Raw genomic sequence first — 6578 nt, forward strand, 5'->3', positions numbered from 1 at the left:
CTATGCAAGAAAGCATGCCATTCTACCACTTCTCAAGTTTCTTGAATTTAATTCCTCCTTACTCCACATATCAGTGTGATAATTCACCTGATAGATTCTATATTATTCTCAGACGAGCAGACAGAACTTGGGCCGATTCACACTGTACGGTTCGTCTTCGTACGGTTGTGAATCGCTTACGTTTCAGCAAAATGCCACTGCGTTCAGACGATGCGCATAGGATACAGTCAGTTTACAGGCAGCTGTTGCTCTGACATGGTGCCAAAAGACTCGGTTTGATGATGATGAAGAGAAGTCTTCAATAAGAACAAAATAGTATGAGTACACAAGTGCCAAATGAAGAAGTCTGAGGGTGAATTTTAGATTCTATGTAAGAAGTTGCAAGAAGGTGAAATAAAGTTTTACCAGTGCTTCAGAATGTCAAAAGCTCTATTCAGTTATTTGCTTCATAAGTTGGAGGAGGACTTGCTATCTGTTGACTGGATATTATCTATTACACTTTCCAAAACACAGCTATATAATAATAATAATAATCATCATCATATTTTTTATGATCATTGGTTGAATTAACAGTAATAGTACTAGATACTGAGTAATTAAATATGACGAGAATACTTTTCATATTGTAGTAAGAGTATCTATGCTACAAGAGACTGCCACCCAGAACACACCTCAGCAGAAAGTGGAAGGTATCGTTGCTCACACCAGCCAGTGAAGGTGTTACGTTTCTAAAGTGTACCCAGGATCCAGAGAAGAACTGGACCCTACGTGTACTGTATTAATCATGACGTGTACCTCTCGTACGTCGGGGATTTCTTCCGAACGTATCCCATGCTTATAGGAGAGAGCCCTACACAAGATAAATCATACCGCATTGTGTGAACAGCTCTATTGATTTCTGCGCGATGATAATTTACACACGAAAGCCATGCGAAGACGAACCGTGCAGTGTGAATCGGCCCTTAATCGGATCCCTATTATCGTTCTAACCAAAGTCCAAATATCAACCTTGGTTCTAACAAGTACTATATATCTCAAAAGTCTCATTCGTTGTGAAGAAAATAAATATGAGAAGAGGAATAATGATATAATTTACCTCTCTCTTTTTACTGAAAAAAACGAACAGATGTAAAAAACGCCATATGCTTCACTTGTTCAGCTGACAGATAAGAAATTTAGCCCCCTAAGATGGGACTTGCAAGGCATGTTTTGCGCACTGATTGCCATTGGGATTTGTGAAGCGTTTGTACTTTACTTATTCTTACTCTTCAATTTCTAATGTCCCTAGAAAGGAAAATATTTTTGACTACAAACGATCCAGCACCCGTTAGACAAAGATGATGTAGGCACTTGATACGTTGTTTAAACATAGTAGCAGCTATTTTTGGTCCTCATAATATTGTGAGCTTTACAGGAACACACACACAAGCAAAACACTATCCCAATTTGTTCAAGAGAAGCTTAGTCGAGTTTGCCACAATCTTCCAAGGTCATGTGCATGTATCTAAATGGCAGAAGTATTAAATATAACAATACTGGGTTATATTTGCATTCTGGAAGATTTACTGTGGAAATATCGAGTCACTGTTATTCAGAAAAGTGGAGGATATTTCTTGATTTCGTTTATCCCACATTAATAAATCAGGAAGAGCTACAGTATATTTAATGTATAAAATAAGATTAACCCCAGATCAGGATACTTGAAGAGAGAATTTAAGAGAACATGAAAGAGCTATATTATCAGGATAGATCAGTGACGATATCTTATATGAAACATTATTCTGATGAAAATTGGAAAGCAGAAATGATAGAGAAAAGAGCAATCGTCAGGTCGTTAGAAACAAGGAGCACTGGTGTTTTATCAGCAGTGTAACGCACTGCGTTATAGGCAGAGCAACTAAAGATAACGGAATGTTTAGAATTCGCCAGCCTCGTCCAAGGTTTATGGAAATGTTAAGCGTGAAGGGATGAAGTTGGTCTATTAGATAATGAGATATGAAGTTGGTCTGGTAGATATTGAAGGTGTTTTAAATATGCCCGTAATAACAAGGTTTTATGGGTTCCAAGATGAAGGTCAAGGAAGTCATTGTACCAATTTGCTTTAAAATGGTTGCTATGCTATAGCAAGCTTTATTTGTTAGAACATTGGGTAAGACTAGAACAGAGGAATGTTAAGGCCGTCACTAACGTTCAGGTATACCTGCGCAGTTGTGTACCTTTACCATTAACGATATAGTCTGTTTTCCCAGTCCTCCGTAGCAGCCATGGCGTCAACAGAGGACGCTCTGGTTGTAATTGGCTTGCTGACAGCATCAAAAATTCATAACGTCAGGTGAGACGTCCAGTGAAAGAGTGGTTGAAAAAACAAATTCAGTACTTCTATGTAAATTTGTTAAGTGTTTAAATTTGCCCTCAAGGACTTTCGCAGTTTACCGAATATGTTATGCATGAAGGAAGAGTTCCTTGGCAAGATAATTGTGGTAATTAAGCTAGTAATTGCTTTTTTCATTTCAAAGTTGATATATAAACGCCTAATATGGTTTTCATCTTTTCATTAAAATGGTTAATACTGATTTGCTTTCATTTTAAGATTGGGTTTCTTATGATGTGTTACAACGAATGAATATCCATAGTTTACTACTTTTTTCTTTTGTTTCATTGGTTTGTTGATTAGCCTAATTTCATTTCAAAACTGGCATGCATGGGATATGAGCAATGAATGAACATGCACCGTCTGATATTGTTTTATTTCGTTTCATCAGAAAATAGATTATGTTCTCATTTTAAAAATGAATTACATATATGATGCATACTCATGAACAGACGCAATTGGGCATATCCTTGTTTAAAATTACTTCGTCATAATATTTTCTCTCATTTAAAAACTGCCTTGCATGTATGGTTTATTACCACGAATAAAGACGCATAGGCTTAATCTGTTATGATAGCCTTTAGATTTTACTTGCCCAAGACAAGTCTCATTCATATAGTTTTCAACGAAATCTACAAGACATTCAAGAATGATGCTGACACTTTCAGCCTTCAATGTACGCAATTATTTTTCCTGTGGAAAATTTGCAGAATTATAATATATGTATGTATGTATGTATATATATATATATATATATATATATATATATATATATATATATATATATATATATATATATATATATATATATATATATATATATATATATATATATATATATATATATATTGAATTCACAAGTGTTTATATTTGGATTAATGATGTATCAGATTTGCTTGCTTTTTAATAATTGATTGATACAGATGTTATATATAATATATATATATATATATATATATATATATATATATATATATATATATATATATATATATATATATATATATATATATATATATATATATAGTGATACAGGGAACAGGGACATACTCCAGGAAGTATATCCAGAGGAAGACGGACGAAAAACCACACATCACTGGGCTGTCTTATTTATTTTAAAACCAATGTTTCGTAATTTTGTACTGAATTACATCTTCAGGGCTGTGCAAAAGAAAAGATAAAAACATTTAAAATGTTACAGTAAAAATGAAATAAGAATAAAAACACAACCAACCTAGAGGTGAAACAGTAAGGAACCAAATGGAAAGAAGACACCACAGTAAGGAGTTAAGCTAAATACAGTTGACCAGCGGATATATGAGTATTTAATGATGGTACAAGTTGTTTTATAAATAACGACTCTAAGATTGTTAAGTCTTGAGGGTTGGCAGTATGACCGATGACGCTAAAATCTTTGTTCTCAATGTAGGTTTTACATTGTTTTTACATAGTTTTGAATATATATATATATATATATATATATATATATATATATATATATATATATATATATATATATATGCCGACATCCGTATCAATCAATTTTTAAAAAGCAAGCAAATCCGATACATCATTAATCCAAATATAAACACTTGTGAATTCAATAAAGCTCACCACTACTGTTCCTAACTGAAACATACTCTTTCCACTCAGACTGGAAGAAGTGAACTGGGCCAAAAAAAGTTGCCTCTCCATATTAACATCGAAATGAGCCTGCGCAGGCCATTTCGCCGGAGGCACATCGACTGGTATGAGCTATTTGCTCAGGTTGCCTGCGCAGGCTGGGAAAACTGTGCAGGTTGTTCTCATTAACGTTCAGGTTTGCCTTCATAGGTTGACTGTGCAGGCAAACCTTTGCAAGTACAACTAATGTTAGTGGTGGCCTTTAAACACCAATAAATCGTAATATCAATTTAACGGTCATCAACTGCATAACTCATACTCTGAATAATCCTTAGCATGGGTTCAATGGTCATGGTAGTTTAAGAAGCTTATTGCTCACAGGAACAGATACTACTCTGAATTGTTGAAGAAGATTACATGTAAAATTATTTGTGTTAGTCTTCGAGGTTGACAGGCATTTTAGTAAAAGTACCATTTTAAATGTTATTGAGGACAACGATTATTATAATGCCTTCGGCTCTGGATATCTAGTTTAAAAATTATTTTATAGCCAGCAATAGTTGTGTCAGTCACACTCCTAGACATTATCAAAGAAATGAAAAACGCTGACATCTAAATACAGACTGTTACTAAAATAAGTAATATTACGACCTACAAGTTTTTTTTTTTCTAACAAAAATGAATTCTTCATCATAAACTCTTTCTTTTGAGTTCAGCCACAAGTATCCATTGGTCTCCATAAACTCAACAACTTCCTCATCTTCAGCAGAAAATTCAGCAACAATTACTCTGACGGTGAAGTCATGCCAAGGAAAAGACGTCAGCACTCCCTTGGGCGTCCAGAGATAGGAAGTCAACTGTAGTGATGTTCAAAGCCCACAGGTAAGATGCCAGAGGGAAGCATTGCACCAGGAAATAGGACTCCTCGGCAGCTTCGAAAAAGCCATCGTATCTGGGTGACAGTGTTATACCAAGTTCATGTGAAGACCCTCTGTAATACCAAGAAATCCCTGGATAAATTTTGTTCATTGTAACTGCAACGAGGACTGCTTCCCTAGGGAAAATAGTTGGTGACAAACATGAATTTGACGTCCCAAGCCCGCCTGTGCTTTTGTAGCATTTGGAGGGAATACCATTTATCTGGCTCAATAAGAACCCGCTAAGCGGGTTTTCTGTGGTGACGACCCATTTTCTTTGCCTCTCCAGGATTCGCCGATCCTAGGTTTTTGGGTCACACAGACCCAATCATTTAAATTATTTTATGTAAAAATTTACCTGTCACCAGTTTGTATATTATGTGTTCCTCTTTCTCAGGTACCAGATTGTATTCAACTTAGTTACTGTTCATTTGTGTAACTCAAAGTGTATTTGTTCATTGTATTTATTGTTAAATGTTATTGATATCAGGTCACCCTAGTTCTCATTGTATTCCTCGGCGTGACGTCAGTCCGCCGCTATATAAACCGCCTGGGTCTCCAATAAATTAGCAGTAACCTTATCCTACCCATTTCTTTTGCACCTCTTAAAAGCCCGGACCATCGTAGAGATGCTTAAGCCACAAGCTGTTGGAAAGGAATTCGCCATAGAGAGCTCCTGCTTCCACAAGAACACTTGTCTTTGATCTGTGAAAAACTGTTTTACGTAATGATTGATATAATTCCAGGAAACACTTCTGCTGTATTTATTGTACACAGGATCTGTTGACAAATTGTATGGAAGTCGCGATGGATTTCTCCCGTACAACTTTGATTACTCTGGAATCATAGCCAGGCAACAAGCCACTAATGAAGTCTGCGTACTGGGCGTCTTCTTCCGTGAAGTGTTGCTATCTACCGAGAAACATGAAAGAATTGTAAGATTACACAGGAAACTTGTTTGAAAGTAGCACACCTGAAAGTAAACCAACGTTATAATCAGTATAACATAAGCTTTCATAAAAGGAAAATTTCCACTGAATTCCAACTTTCAATTCATAAGCAAGTGTCACTATGAAGAGGACACAATTCTTGCTTCTTAATTATTAGAGGTGGTGAGACTGGAATATATCTAGGAATGTGTATGGAAATGTTTTTACTGAGAAATTACAACATTATTTATTAGACTCATAACCGAAGAGCAGTACAGGTTTAAGGGTGAATGTCAGAGGAGTTTCGAGTAAGTGATGGAAAGAAATAAGAGTTATTGGTGATAAGAAAGTGCTACTACAGAAGCCCAAAGGATTAGATTTATTTTACATGGCTAAGAACCAACTGGTTATCTAACAACGGGACCTACAGCTTATTGTGGAATCTGAACCACATTATGACGAGAAATGAATTTCTATCACCAGAAATGAATTCCTCTAATTCTTCAATGGCCGGTCGGAGAGTCGAACGCTGGGCCAACAGTGTGCTAGCCGAGAGCTCTACCCACCCTTCCAATGAAGAACTAGGAGAAGCGAATGAAGTATTTGATGTTTTGGAGGTTTTCTGTAAAGAAATACAATCTTGTATTTTCAGCACGCACAATAAAAGGAAAACGGTAAGTACATTTATCATAATATAAACCTCATGGATAGATAGACTGGTGAATTGGTAGATAAAGA

Source organism: Macrobrachium rosenbergii, chromosome 12 (genome assembly GCF_040412425.1).
Source record: "Macrobrachium rosenbergii isolate ZJJX-2024 chromosome 12, ASM4041242v1, whole genome shotgun sequence".
In the NCBI taxonomy this organism is placed as follows: domain Eukaryota; kingdom Metazoa; phylum Arthropoda; class Malacostraca; order Decapoda; family Palaemonidae; genus Macrobrachium; species Macrobrachium rosenbergii.